General features: G+C 43.4%; 1 protein-coding gene across 8 annotated transcripts in view; it reads right to left on the reverse strand.

Moving 5' to 3' along the window:
- Window positions 1-14,084, reverse strand: part of LCA5L (lebercilin LCA5 like) — a 61,702-nt gene extending 47,618 nt beyond the window's left edge. For 7 of the 8 annotated variants that reach the window (XM_075198234.1, XM_075198237.1, XM_075198236.1 and 4 more), the window contains exon 1: window positions 14,010-14,084. The gene's annotated coding sequence lies outside the window, so the exon portion shown is untranslated. Of the gene's footprint in view, window positions 1-6,757; window positions 6,924-14,009 lie in introns of all 8 variants that reach the window. The other variant, XM_075198233.1, reaches the window with a different exon arrangement.
- Between the last annotated feature and the right edge of the window lie 557 nt (window positions 14,085-14,641).

Raw genomic sequence — 14,641 nt, forward strand, 5'->3', positions numbered from 1 at the left:
CAGGAGCCCAACTTTCCAGAAGACAGCTAAATGGCCAGAAAGCTGCAGGGACAAGCAAGAAAGTACAACAAGAACAGGACAGATAATATATCTAAATTTGGAAGCTGGAGAATACTCCTGAATCTTCCTTTAATAATTTGAGGGAGGTGGGGGAGCGCTACAGGTGTATTAGTCTAGGGCGGCTTGAACCCCTTAATCAGGCTCTGATGCCAGAGTAAAGACACTCCCCCTAGCCAAATTCAATGGGTACTTCAAGCTGCACAATAAATGAAAATAACAGTTTGTTGTACAATACACTTGTAAAGTGGGCACTCTTTGTGACGGATTACAGTCTAAATGAGGTACTTGGCAAACATTTACAGACATTATGGGATACTTGGTTGACCATAAGTATTGTGTGTTAGATTCTCAGGCTATTTGCCTTTATAGAAAAATGACTGACTGAAACATTTGGTGGACAAACTTTCTCCCCAATGCTTTGTGTGGAACGAGTCCACAGACTACCCAGCAGATCCCCTCACACCATTGTATAGAAGTTCCTTAATTACAGAGACAGTGACCATAATTTTCTCATATCAATCACCCCAAAAAAGATAACCATCCTGTGTATTTAGATTTCTCTATAGACAAACAAAAATGACATGCACAATTTCTATAGGTGAAGAAGCTTCTCAGAAATAAAAATCTTAATTATGCCATGATTGTCCCAGCCTGGCTGAGACAGGAATATCATAAAAAGACCTACATACCGATGCCCTGCACAATTCCACCACCTGGCGGGAGACACTGCTGGCTGATGTCCAGGGGATAACCTTCAAAGTCTGCTGCAAAAGCTGTAAGCAGAACTATTGTTTACAAGAGCCCAGACAAATTATACTCATTTCTCTCACACCGGTCTACATCTGCCTCCCCTTTCTGTCAAGCATTACTCCCTTTTCGCTTCGGAATCATCTTCAAACCCTCACCTACAAAGCCCTCTCTAACTCCACTGCTCCTTACGCTTCAAACCTCATTTCCATTGATACTTCCTTTCGCCCTCTACAATCAGTCAACAACCGACACCCCACCTCCCATCAGGTTACCACATCTCAGTCCCGCAATCAAGATTTCTCCCACGCTGCCCCCTTCTCTGGAACAATCTCCCTCCTTCCATCATGCTATCCCCTAGCCCGCAAGACTTCAAACGATCCCTTAAAATCAACCTGTTCAGGAAATCCTACCATACCACTATATAACTTCTCCCCTTCCCTCCTGATCCTGTCTCTTCATGCATCTTCTTCACAAACTCTAAGTATTCCTTACCCTTATTCATCCTCTGCTCCTTGTATAACCCACTCTTTATCTCTTCCTTCAGATTTATAGCCCGTTACTCTGACTCACCACTATGTGTTTCCTGTTGGTTTGCCCCTCTAACCTCAGGTCCTTTTCCTCATTACCTTACTTTTCAGCACTGTAGCATCATTTTGCACCTCGCCCCTAGGCCCACTGCTCTTGATCTCCTCCTCTCCCTTGTTTTCGCATCTGTCAGGCGCCGTCCCCGGCCCCTTCGCGCCAGCGAACGCATGCGCACTGACATGTCCCGTATCTAGGCAATGGGACACTTTCTTGTTTCGGCGGACAGCGTGTCTGACCGTCCCTCTCCTCTCCTATCACAGCTTGGCTGCCTCTATTTAAACCCTGGTCTGGCACCATTAATGTCTCCTGTCCTCCAGCATTATTGTATGTTTCTGCTCCTGTTTTGGTTCTGGCCCGGCTTATCCTGACTTCTCTTCTGGATTGTGCCCGTTTGCCTCTGTTGTGACCTCGGCTTGTTGACCATTCTTCTAGATTCGGCTATTAGTCCTATCCTTGTGACCTCGACCTGTCTGCCTACTCTGTCGATCTCCCTTAGATACCGCCGGCTCCTGTTTGGTTTTTGACCCGGACCATTCTGACCACTGTCAATCACTACTCTGGTAACTGTCTAGAAGGACCGTGACCAGAGTACCTTGTGCAGATAAGCCCAAACTTCCTTGTGGGGTCCCTGGTGAACACCAGGGGTACGTTAGACTCCGCACCTCCTGGTTTAGTGACGCTAATACCAGTTAGTGGTTTCTGAGCATCTGTTAGTCCACAGCGCTCTACGAAGCCTGACAGCATCTCTATCACTGGCTTTGATCCTGTTAGCTGTGCCCACACTCTTGGGCTGAGATTCAGCTTGCTTTAGTTTATTCCTTTACCCCTCCTCCTTACCTTTTCTAGTTTTTAATTGTTCTGGGATTCTCTCACACCTCTTTGCCCCAAGTGTTTGTTCTAAGCCGAGCTGATATTTTAACTGCATTGTGTTTATTGTATTGTCCTATAATGCTATGTTCTGTTTTGTCCTATGCTCTCTGTACAGCGCTACGGACCCTTTGTGGCGCCATATAAATAAAGGATAATTATAATAACAATTCCTCGCTATTAAATTATTTACTACCTCAAATTTGCCTTCTGCTGTTATGCTGGTGTTTGGTTTTGTTTGCTGGTTGTAAATAAATGTGTGTTGAGTTTATTATCTATGATATGTGCTGCATTCTATTACCAAAACAATATTCCCGCCATGACATTTGGAAGCTTATACAAGATTTTAGCCAGTGCCAAAACTTATACTTATGTTCAGTTTGAATTTTTGTCATGAAAGATATCATATATCCCATGTCTTAAATTAACAATTCTTTCATGGAATGTAAGGGGTTTAAGTATAAGCACTCATTTGTATTTCAGTACCTAAACACCAACTCACCAGTTGTAGTATGCCTTCAGGAAATGCATTTGATGGAACACAGATTAAGGTTCTTAAAAGACCGTGGGTGGGACATAAATTTCACTCCACTTTCTCCAACTACACACAAAATGTCTCTATACTGATTACAAAGTCAGTAAAATGTCACATTCTGCACACTAAGATAGATGGCAATGTGGGATCTGTAGTTTTTCACTTTAAAATTCCTGATTCGGACTTTATATAAAACCACCTAATCCACAAGTATTAAATGATGTACATGTGAAGGATCCCCCTGGTGGCCTAATCAGCAAAGACAAGTGGTCCTTTTCCCTCGGTTAGTTGATAGGTACGGGCAAATTATACTAGAAGGCCCATTCCCCCCGAATACATGGGTGTTTATCACAGTTTAAGGACATGGCTGTAGACACTAGTGGTGTACATGATGCAGTGCAAATAATGCTGGGGCCCAGGCCATCTCAACTTCATTGCAAAATATAAGCTTTATTCCATCCTCTCTTCCTCCAGCACAATGATCTTAAATGTGGCACATGGCAAACACTGCACATTTCTTTAGCAGATGGTAAGGGATGTAGCCAATATGTCGATGCTGAACCTGATAACAGTCAGACTGTCAATAGGTTCAGTGTGTCTACGTGGTTAAAATGTCGACATTGTGACTGTCGAAAAGTAGTAAAGTCGACAGTCACAATGTCGACATCCAAACGGCAATGTCACTGCCAGCCGGCAGACCCGCTGGCACAATACAGTCACGGGTCTGCCGGCACAATATAGTAAATACACTCTGGAGCTGCCAGTACAGTACAGTACAGTACAGTACATTGGAAAAAAAAACTAAATACCCAGTCAGAACATAAATTTTAAAAAACCAGCGTTCCCCCTACCCCCCCAAACAGCTTAACCCTAATGCCGCCAGCCTAGCAAAATCAGGGGGGGGGGGGGGGTCCCCCACTAGGTTTTGCCAGGGACCTCCTACCATAATAACAACCAACCCCAGGCTGGTCAGCACGGGGCTGAATTCCCTAGGAAGATGGGGTCTGCTAAAAGAAATGCAGCCCCCTCCCCTCTAGGTGTAGCCAGACTATTCCAACATCCCTGGTCGGTGGGTGTGGGGTAATGTAATATTATTTTATGTTAAAAACTCTGATGCACTTCAGGTCCCAGCAAGCCCAGACTGCCATTAACAGTTGGAGCATGCTGGTGTTTGTAGTACTACAAGCGTTTACATACTCATGGCTGCCAGGGCATACTGTGACCTGTAATGCATCAAGATAAAATGTAAATTAAACACACCCCTCATTTGTAAAATAACTTTATTTGAAATAAAAAAACAAACAAACCCTGTATAATCACCAACATCCAGGTTCTTCATCTGTAATCCATGTTTGCCCATAGAATAAAATTAAAATAATCTCCTGGGATCTGGCAGCTTGGAACCTAAAAAAAAACCCAAGTCCATAAAATAAAACTAAAAATGTCACATCCTCTGTCCTGCAGCTTTGAAAAGAACTCAAATAATGCACAGGATCCATAGATTGTAAGTTTGCCAGCACCTCTCTGTCAGTATTACTCAGTATTCTTTATTACTTTGTTTGTCCCCAATTGTAAATCGCTACGGAAATTGCTGGCGCTATATAAATAAATGTTGCTGATGATGATCGGTGCTTGACAAAATAAAAAATGTGTTTGGACCACTGTTTGGAACTAGCTTTAATCATGAAGAGCTCCCGTCAGTAGATCGATTTATAACATGTGCTTTTCCCATGTCCTACAAGTACCAGCATGCCCAAACTGTTAATGATTGCCTGGGCTTGCTGGGAGCTGTAGTACACCAGGGACAAATGTTTTTATAATAAAATATTTTTATTACCCCACAACCACTGCCCAGGGGTGTGGAAAGAGCCCCAGTGCCAAAAACTCTCAAAACTGAAAGTGGATAAATCAATGGGGCCAGATGGGAAACATCCAAGGATACTAAAAGACCTTACAGGGATGCTGGTAACACCATTAACAGAATTATTCAATCAGTCACGAGCTACAGGACTAATTATAATAAATAGTAATATTAGTATTATAATAGTAATAGTAAACATCTTTAAAAAGCAAATCAGGGCACGGGCACTGTCTAAGTTTGGTAAGCCAGGAATCAATTTGGTTTTCTAAATCTGAGATCTCTACAATGGATTTCTTCTTTAAGGCCAATCCGGCACTTATTATTTTCCTCTGCATTATAGCCTTTACAGGATTACCAGAGAATTGCAGGGGAAATGTCTTCAATGTACAGAGTGAAAAAAATTATTTAATAGCTGTTTTATTTCTTGAGGGCGAGGGGCGAATCACCCGCCGGACGTCAGTGGAACTCTCATGGAGTGGAACGAGTACTGTCGTAAATGGAGACATCTGTGAAGTGGTCTGTCCAAGAAAGTCGGGTGATGCCACACTGACCAGAGAATCCTATGTGGGCTTGGGCGCTGGGTCATCATTGGTGGCTTTCGTGCCTCAGTTGCTATATCTTTCTGATTCAGGCCTTGCCAGATTATTTTACTAATATGTCCTAGGGCTAGATTTACTAAGCTGCGGGTTTGAAAAATTGGGGATGTTGCCTCTAGCAACCAATCAGATTCTAGCTGTCATTTAGTAGAAGGTACTAAATAAATGAAAGCTAGAATCTGATTGGTTGCTATAGGCAACATCCCCACTTTTTCAAACCCGCAGCTTAGTAAATCTAGCCCCTAGTGTCCTGTGCTCTATCTCAGTCCTGAATACCTGTGTACCAAATCCTAGACTATGTCTTTGATTATACCCCTGTTAGTAATTGCTCCCAGGTTGCTTACTGATGCACTGAACTTTTGCCTATATCCCTATGGTTTCTGAGTGCTCTATCCGGTCACCAACTATTGGGTTCCACCCCTGCACATTAAATTTCAGGTATCAAGTTGCAGCTGTCGGATCCCACTGTTGCGCCTACACAGCTAGCACTGGTTTAAGTCATTCAAACTCTCCAGACCGCTGACTGTGGTTCATGCTCACTTAGATGAATTACAAGCAGCACAATATATTTCCATATCCACTCTGACTCCACCTACGGTTGTACTGATGTTGAACAATTCCGATAAAGCACCCAAAGTGAAGATATCTGAGACAGTACTGCCAGTTTGCAGCTTATTTTGTCTGATTTTACAAATTTGGCGCTGAACCTATGCCACAGATTCCTTGAAGGTTGGCATAATTCTCACCATACTGAAGGGAGAAGCCCCAGCCCAGCCCGTTGTTAGAAAGACAAGACATCATGTTGAATTCTCTGTTGCTTTTCCTGGATGCTTTTAAGAAAGCCTTTGATTATCTGCACAGAACCATTATGGAGGAATCAATTTTAATCAGTTTTTTTTTATCATGGTCCATGCTCTGTGTTAGTACACTGTGGAATTCCATCAATGGATGGATGATATGGAATATGACATCTAAACACCATAAGTAGCATCAAGGGCTAACTGATAACAACGAGGATGTTAGCCCATATATATTCCTCCCCCCCAAAATTCTAGAAGAATTTATGGGCAAATGTATTATCATTGACACTTGTCTTACTGAACATTCTAAGAGAAAACACACACAAGTAAGGTCTACCATTTCTGTAACTCTTCCCTTATCCTCTGTCAAAACTTTGATTATCAACACTTTAGACTCAGACTCAGACCCCATGTAAATCAGGGGTGTAAGAGATCCATTATCGTCACAGCAAAAAGAATAGGAGGAAGCCTCTGCCATTATTACGCCAGTCCAAAACATTTTCTAGCCGAATGTCCACTCGGAGGAAAATATTGTAAACTGTTGGGAAGCTATCGGATGCAGGTGCCTTAAAGAGGGGGGGGGGGGGGCTGGGTCATGCTGTTTCATTACCTCTTTGGATAAATCATCTTAGACCCACTGACCGCATCCCACACTCTTATATCTCTTTGCAGTTACAATTAGATTATGATAACCAGCAGGTACCTGCTTCAACTTTGGTGGACTCTGGATCCATGGGAAATGTTATTGACAGTGGAGTCTCCATTGCTTCTTGGTTTGTAAATAAAGACTCTGTACCTCTATTATTTAAGACTTCTGTGGCCGCTGGTAGTCACATTTCTGTGACTCATATCACCGACATAGTAAATCCCTACAAAATAAACCCAAATCTAATAAACCCGATAAATAAAAAATTCAGACTTAACTTAAAAAAGACACAGTACATCCCCGACATGTCCACTTTACGACTGCTATATTTATCATTTGAAGGAAATGCCAGGACTTGGTATTGACGTCACTAATGTGCGCGACAGTGACATTTACGAAACTAAAGCGGCAATACCATCACTATGTCGGCGATGTCGGCATCGCTGAGACGCACCCAACCCTCTGTGGTACACAAAGAATTCTTTGTTTTAGACATTGTTCAATACCTTAAATTTCCAGAGAATCCCTTGGCTAACCAGACATAAATCTCCATCAATTGGCTTACCAAGAAACTACTGTTTCCATCAGAGTTTTGTGGATGTTACTGTAAAGAAAATGACATTATGGTGGGTTCCGTTTATCTAATCACTTTGGGTATCCTTGAGCAATACAAAGAATTTAAAGATATATTTAAAAAAAGACAATGAGAAACCTTGCCGTCATTCTGTCTTTATAATTGTTCTCTTGATTTTTATGTCTGGGGCATCAATTCCTTTTGGGGGTATATAGACCTTGTCTGAACCAGTATTTGCCACCTTAAAGGAGTTTCTTGATGAAAATCTACAAAGAGTTTTTATCTAACCTTCTTTTCATCAACTGGTGAAATACAGATTTTCTTTGTGAGTAAGAAAGATGGAGGTCTTCGTCCATCTGTGGACTATTGAGCATTAAACGCTATCCCCATACACAATATGTATTTTGGGACATTTTGGATCGATACATAATAGTATATTTAGATGATATACTAATTTATATACTAATTTATTTGTAAACCTTACATGAACACAGACATCTTGTCCGGGCAGGTTTGAAATGCCTCAGAACCCACGGATTGTATGCTAAGTTATAAAATTGATTTAGAAGCTGAATCTATAGATTTTCTGTGAGATATTATATCCATCAAAGATACTGAAACGGGTCCTGTATAAACTCAAGCTATTGAAGACTGACCCTTAACTAAGGAATTAAAAGTAATACAGTGTTACAGTATTAGGCTTTGCTAATTAATATAGAAAATGTATTAAGAATTTCTCTATCATCCAAACTAGCTGACAAATTTATTGGACCTTTTGTTGTAACAGCCAGACTGTCAGGTTTGTACACGAAGGATGAGTAAGATCCTGCTGACTGGTATTTGCTAGACTCACCCAGAGGCGCGGAGTCTAACAGGGCGGAAGGTATTCACCAGGGATCCCTGCAAGGAGATTTGGGCTTAGCGGCTTCCACCCTGCAGGTCTCGGCCCCCTAGGGAAGTTCCCAGTGAGACAGGACAGACAGATGACATTGAGAGGCAACTTGACACAGAGAAGTAAGATCCAATGAAGGGCAGGTACATGGGTCTTTAGTAGAACACTGGAGAGGAGGAGATGATGACCCCGGACAGGGCAATCCACGGTGAGGTAGCAAGGCAGAGATCAGCAGTATATAGGATAAGCAGCAGACGATAACCCACAGCTATTGTCACTTGAGAGTGGAACAGATCAGCGGAGGTCAGCGGTGCAAGCGGGATAGGTAGCGGGCATTGATCACAGCGATTACCACTAACGAGTGGAACAGGTAAGCAGAGATCAGCGGTATCCAGGTTATGCAGCAGACGAAGACCCACAGCTATTACCACTTGGAGGTGGAACGGATCAGCGGAGGTCAGCGATGCTTGCGGGATAGGTAACCAGGGTTGAACACAACGGAGAGAAGGGAGCTGCTTCAGGCCAGGTGAAGACTCGCAGAACCAGCACTGAAAGGTGAGGGGAGGAGCCTTATAAAGGAGTACTGACCAATGGCCAGATAACACAGATGAAGCATAACACAGGTGCAGACTGCTGCTGACAGCGTGCACAATGGGGAGAATTAAGATGATGGCAGGTGCGCCGATCCTCGAGTGAAGATACCCGGAGAGCGGTGTGTGACACAGACAATCACCATCTGTTATAAAACGTTGTCTTCCAGTTTTTATGCGTTGTGTCCATCCTGTATTTCATGTGTCACAAGTCAGGCCTACATTGCCTACATCTTCTCGAAATCCAGACCCTCCATCCATCAGGATTCATTAGCATGTTGGGCCTGATTCATTAAGGAAAGTAAGGCAAAAAAAGGAGTAAGTTTTCTCTTGGGCAAACCATGTTACAATGCAAGGGGTGCAAATAAGTTTATTATTTTGCACGCAAGATAATTACTGCCTGTTTTTTCATGTAGCACACAAATACTTGATAGCTTTATTTGTAAACTGAATCTAGAACATGTGCTACCCCAACTATGAATCTGCCACCGCATTTTAAATTTGTCTCCCCTTCCAATGCAACATGGTTTTGGCAAGCTGCAAATATACTCTTTTTTTTTTTTTGCTTTCCTTTCCTCAATGAATCAGGCCCATAATATCTACACATTTGACACAGTATAATAATGTCTACAGGGTAAAAATGCCGACAGACGTAGGTCTATAGCAGGGAAACCCGCAGCATGCGGTCCCCTTACCATAATGTCAAACCAGCCCCAGCTGGTCAGCATGGGGCTGTATTCCCTAGGGAGATCGGTTCACAAAAAAAATGCTGAATCCCCCCCAGGGGTAACCAGCTGATAGCATTAGGGCTCTTCCCACAATGGGGTGGTGGGTGTGGGGTAATATTAGTTGTTTAAGTGTATAAATCCATTTTGCCCCTGGTGCACTACAGGTCCCAGGACACCTATGGCTGCCAGGGCATGCTGACACTTGGGGAACCACAAGTGCCAGCATGCCCTGGCACCCAGGGACCTGTAGTGCACCAAGGAAAACTGTCAATAAAACACAGACACAAGTGTAAAAATAATTTTATATGACATAAAAACTCCCCTACACTACCCTCATTCACCCGCTTTATTGCTCCCTAAACCAGGCTCTTCATCTTTAATAAATCCAGGGATCCTTATCTTGACAAAATAAAACACCATCATATGCAACGCAATACTAGCTCCTAAGAGCTCCTGGTGCAAATGAGCTCTTGCCTGCGGATCACTCATATACTGTATATAACATGGGGATTTTCCACGGCTTGAGCTCAGGGCTTGAACATCCTAGGGCAGCGGTGGCCAACCTGTGGCTCTTTGAGCTTTGAAAAGTGGCTCCTGTCCAGGAGCATCAACGAACTATAGTTGTCCAGCCATAGGCAAGGGTTGATTGGAAAACATTCAACTTTTTGATTGTCTGAAAGAGCAGCCACATCTTGTGACCTTCTCTGAAAAATAGAGGGAGGTCAGTGTCGCAGACAATCCAAAGAGAGAAGGAGGAGAGAGTGTAGTGTGATCTTCCTCCGCAAGGGCAAGAAAGAGGCAAGTGAGATCTGATGGCATGTGAAGAGGCTGATGGACTGTAAGGAGATGTGATGGCATTTGGGGAGATCTGATAGAATGTGTGTAGATCTGTTGGTATGTAGGGAGGTTGATGGGCATGTAAGGTGTAGATGTGGAGGTCTGATTGCATGTATGAGGAATGTGGGTAGATCTGATGGCATGTGGGGAGGCTGATAGCCATTAAAGTGACATGTGGGGGTGTCTGGTGGCATGTGGGGAGGCTGATGGGCATGTGGTGAAATTTGGTGGCAGGTGGGGAGGTCTGATTTTTGTGTGGAGAGGTATAATGGCATGTGGGGAAGTCTGGAGGCATTTGGGGAACTCTGAAGTGCATATCTGACGGGCATTTTTGAAGCATGTGGGTAGATTTGATGGCATGTGGAGAGGATGAGGGGCATGTGGGGAGATGTGATCAAATTTGAGGAGATCTGATGGGCATATAAAGAGGTCAGAGGGGCACAGTAAGAGGTCTGAAGAATTGTAGATGCAGTAGAAGTGTGAGCTACTGTGAAGAGACTATAAGTAGCCCTTTGAAACCTTCTCCGCTGTGCTGTGCAGTGCAGAGCTGTGCTGATTTTCTGATTATTCTGAACATTTTGGCACTGTTGGATATTTTATGGCTCCTGGTCTCTGACTGGTTGGCCACCTCTGTCCTAGGGAATCAAATCCCGTGCTGAAAGGCCTGTGGCTGGTTTGGAATTATGGCAGGGGAGTCCCATGCTGAGGTTTTCCCTGCTCTAGAGCACACTTGCCTACTTTGAGGGATCTCCCTGTGGAAGAACCCTGGAGAGGGGTCTGGTGGGAAGGCGGCGGGGTATGCTGAATAGCGTCATTTTGGCCCCGCCAGCACAACAAAATTCAGATTTTTGATGCAGGGACGGGGCCAAAATGTATTGGGTCATTGAGGCCCGCTGGGGACAGGATGCGGGAGACATGCCTGCTCTCCCAGGAGTCCAGGATAATTCGAGAGTCTCCCAGACATTCTGGGAGAGTAGGCAGGTATGCTATAGTGCCATAACCCCAGGATGTCAAAGCCTATGGCTGGTAATAGTTAATGAGAGGGATCCCACGCTTTTTGTCCCCTCAATTTTGCTAGTACCAGCCTAGACTGGCAGAACATGGGTTGGTGAAGATGTTTGGGAGGAGGGGGGGCACAGCAGGACTTTTTTTTTACATCTATTGCCGCTTTATTTTAACATGTAATGCCGTTTGTTTTTTTTTTACATCTATTTATTGATGTCGACATTTTGAATGTCGGCATTACAACCCTGTATGTATTATGGCAGTGTGTACACATTTTACATGTAGACATTATGATTGTTGACATTATAACACTGTAGACATTTGGAATGTCGACATCTCATACCCAACCCATAGGGAGAAACTTTACTATAACAAAGTGTCAGTAAAATTAATATCCATATGTCTAGTTTGTCAGTAAAATATTTACTATGGTTTACTAACGCTGCTGGTGTATCATTCACTCAACAAACAGTACATATGAATGAATAGCAATTATTTCTCTTTATCTGTAACTTGAAAATAAAAGTAAGCAGGTGGGGAAGGTGCTGTACTGGAGAAAAATGTTAGTTTAGTCAATGGGAGCTGAATTTGAGTTAGCGCTAAAAAATATATATTTTTTGACACATAGGGGGGTATTCAATTAGCTTTCAGATTCGCGGTAACGCGCCGGAACAGCCGCGAAACGTAATACACGTTACCGCAATAACGTGGATTTTCGTTCGCAGCCCATAGGGTTGCGTACGAAAATCCGCGTTAATGCGGTACCGTAATACCCGCAAGAACGCGCACTTTTCACGGTAACGTGCGTTACCGCGAATCGGAAAGCTAATTGAATATGCCCCATATTGTTGCTCTCCCCTCACCACTTGGCCAGCAGTATACCCTAAAAAATATATTTAAATCTCTTGACAGAGCTTCTGGGCTAAGTTGAGTTCTGCCATTCCCATCAGCCCTCCCGGTGTTCACGATATTTGTGAGAATATCGTGTGAGAGCTCATGGCACGGACAAAGTGCATGGAGGTGTCTGTGAAGAAGGATGCATGGGCCATGTCAAACCCACCTGGGATCCCTTCACAAAAAACAAAAAGCCAGAAATTGAGTGATATTCAAAATTGCAATGTTTTGAAGATACCACATTTTACTGATCTCATCTTCATACTGATTTTTAACACTGGTGGTGTTAACATGTAGCCCCCCTCACGGCAGGTGAGGTCACTGGGGGGACATTACTACAGACGTTAGATCGCGAGAGCAGGGAGGTGTGGAGAGAGCACCTAAAGCCATCTTGCTGGGGACACTGGACAGAAGAGGAGGGGGTCCCAGGCTCCCCTGGTCTTCTGGGAGTTGGATTGTTGCAGTAGCTACGTGGGGCATGTAAGGGGAGTCCCCACCTTCAGGGGCTCCCTTGGATAGGTGTGTGTGTGGCGGGTAGCTACTAGGGCTACATTATAATAAAGATGAGTGGTGAAAGCCCCAAAGTAATAAAAGAGCAAATAAATTGCAAGGTAGAATAGTCCCTGGATGAGGGGATAATTGTACCTCACATAAGGAGAGCCCTTGGATATTGGGGTGGATGTATTAGAGAAGCTGTGAGATAAACGACAGTATGCCTGCAGATCAGGCGAGCTCAGCAATGCTGCAAACCTGTCAGTGTGTGTTGTACTACTGCTCCCAGCAGCAACAGGTATTGTAATTTGATAGTACTGTGCACGGGGAGTGAAGTAGCAATTTTACATTGGCTTATGCGCTGGAGCAGGAGTGTAATAAAGTTTTGTTTACTTGAACTGGGATGGCCCAGCGCCCAATTTCACAACCATCTTGCACTGCACCTCCATTTTGTACACTAGTGCCCACTCCACTCTATCAGTGTTAAACACCTGTGTATTCGGAGGGGAAACATTCTGGTGTGTTATTGCCCCTACCCACCAGCCAGCCAGGGCAAAGGACCGCCTATGGTCATCAGACTAGACCACCAGGGAGGTATTCACCATACCTGCCTACAGTAGGCTACGTCCGGGAAAGGGGCCCCACCCCTTGGTCCCGCCCCCTCGAGTAAAATGCAGATTATTTTTGGGGGGGGGGGGGGGGGGGGCAAAGGGTGAGGCCCCTCTCCCGGACGTAGCCAGGTAGGGGGGGGGGGGCAAAATGATGCAATTCCCGGTGAATCGTGTCATTTTAGCAAGTTAATTTCGGGATGTTGGAGAAATGCCAGCTCTCCCGGGAGTCTGGGAGACTGACCCGAATTTCGGGAGACTCCCGGACTTTGGAGAGCTGGCAAGTAAGGTATTCACAGACTGATGTACGCTACACTACAGTTTTACTGACTCTCAGTAAATTTACTGACATTTGGAAACCCACTCATCACCCATCCATGGAATCTTGTGCTTGTTAGACGTGATAACCATCGTGAAGCTGTTAGATGGATCAGTTAAAAAATAAAGTGGGGGAGGGGTGGTGGTATTAATACATAAAAATATATTGAGCAAGAGGAAAAAAAGTGGCAAAAGTTTTAGAAACTAAACAAAATTCTTTATTTGCAATATTAATAATTGGTGCCTTTATTAAAAACCTAAAATCAGGACAGCCATCAGTATATAATAATATGAATAATAATATGCACACTGCTTTTTTCTCTTCCTCATATAATATTTCCTGGTTTATCCTCTATCTATCACCTAATTACCTGAGCTGGGCTCTGCTCCCCTCTACAATCTCCAACAGACGTTTTCCATGGAAAAAAAAAAAAAGTGTATCTTTGTTGCTATGGAGACAAGGAACTGAAGCTGCAGCAATGCATGATGGGAGGTGTAGTTCCTGGAGCCAGCACTCCATCTTGTGGACAGTCTATTGTATTTCACTGTGTGACTTGGTAACAAGTAACACAAGTAATAACTGATAACAAGTTTTATAGGAGCATATGTGAATATTAGCTTATGGTTTTCTATACTATATTTATTATTTTGTGTTTAGTTACAAGATGCATTGGTATGTCCTAAGCTAGAGCCAACTGCTTGATTAAAAGTAAAAATAAGAAATGCTTATACTGTGTAATAGAAGATGTCACAGATACAGTTGAGAGGTGTCTTTCTCCAGTGGACCTGAATTACCATTTTTTGTTTCTCCAGCTGTGTTTGTGTGTGTAGAATATCCAATCAGACTGCTGAATGAAAAAAAAAAAAAAAAAAAAAAAAAGATATAAAAAGAACATGTCTTACATTTTGTACATTATTTTTTTTTTTTAACTAAACAGTGATTCTTGCAAACTAGTACGATGTACCTAATTTTGGGGAGCACTGATATATATATATATATATA

This window comes from Mixophyes fleayi, chromosome 2, assembly GCF_038048845.1.
Source record: "Mixophyes fleayi isolate aMixFle1 chromosome 2, aMixFle1.hap1, whole genome shotgun sequence".
Lineage (NCBI taxonomy): Eukaryota > Metazoa > Chordata > Amphibia > Anura > Limnodynastidae > Mixophyes > Mixophyes fleayi.